Source organism: Antrostomus carolinensis, unplaced genomic scaffold, assembly GCF_000700745.2.
Source record: "Antrostomus carolinensis isolate BGI_N321 unplaced genomic scaffold, ASM70074v2 scaffold7394, whole genome shotgun sequence".
Lineage (NCBI taxonomy): Eukaryota > Metazoa > Chordata > Aves > Caprimulgiformes > Caprimulgidae > Antrostomus > Antrostomus carolinensis.
This window is the reverse complement of record NW_010308637.1, coordinates 26,075-27,383: the sequence shown is the minus strand read 5'-3', so window position 1 is coordinate 27,383 and position 1,309 is coordinate 26,075.

Below are 1,309 nucleotides of genomic sequence, written 5' to 3'. Positions count from 1 at the left end.
TACTATAGGCAGTATGAGTCTCCCAATTTTTCTACCACAGAGATCTGGAAAGCTGAAGGGAATACTTTATTGGTAAAGACCTTGACAAACAAAGCTTTAATCCGTTCCACATCCTCTTTACAAGATCCCCTAGTATTCCTCTCTATATACTTACAGAGTTCTCTATTTTTGCCATTCATATTCCTTGCCAATTTCAATTCCAACAGAGTTTTAGCTTTCCTAATTCCATGCCCAATCAATACTTTTAATCTTCTTTCTGATTGCAACGCTTCTTTCAGTCATCTAAAGAAGGCTACATCTTATTTTGCCTCCTTATCAGGGGGTCTATAGCAGAAACTCATCACAACAGCCTCCCTATTAGCCTCCCTTTGATCCTGACATAAACTTTCAGCTGGCTTGTGGACTATTTAATGGCAAAGCTCCATGAATTCAAGCTGCTGTTCTGCACAGGGCATAACCTCTTTTCCTCCCATTCCCAGCCTGTGCTTCCATTGCAATGCTCTAGTTATGTGAGCTATCCCACCATGCTTCTGTTACCCTGCAACTGCTCATGACTTCCTGTCCCAGGGGCTTGAGACAGGCTCCCTGTTATGCTGTTTTCTTAGGGAATGTGTGAGAACCTTCTTTATCGTTTTGTCACCCGGAAGAGTAACACCCTTGACACCCCTTGCCCCCTAGGGTTCCACTTCTCTCTGGCTTTGGTCTTCATCCCTTAAAAAATCTTGTTTAAAAGCTTTGTCATTATTTTGGCAAGCTTGTTACTTTTGCCTCAGTTTGTCAAATGAAGACAACCATTCCTTAGTCCTGAGAGAGGGTGCTGTGTGAAAACTCTGCATGGGATACCAGCCACATAATAGGTATTGACACACATTATCCTGGGGTGCATTAAAAAGAGCATGGCCAGCAGGTCAAGGGAGGTTCTCCTCCCCCTCTACTCTGCCCTGGTGAGGCCACATCTGGAGTACTGCATCCAGTTCTGGGCTCCCCAGTTCAAGAGGGACAGGGATCTTCTAGAGAGAGTCCGGCAGAGGGCCACAAAGATGATGAGGACCCTGGAGCATCTGCCTTACAAGGAGAGGCTGAGAGAACTGGAACTCTTCAGCCTGGAGAAGAGAAGACTGTGAGGGGACCTTATCAATGTCTATAAATATCTGAAATGTGGGGGCCAAATGGATGGGGCCGGGCTCTTTTTGGTGGTGGCTGGTGACAGGACAAGGGGCAATGGGCAAAAACTGGAACACCGAAAGTTCCATGCAAACTTAAGGAAAAATTTCTTTACTGTGAGGGTAACGGAGACCGGGAAGGGGCG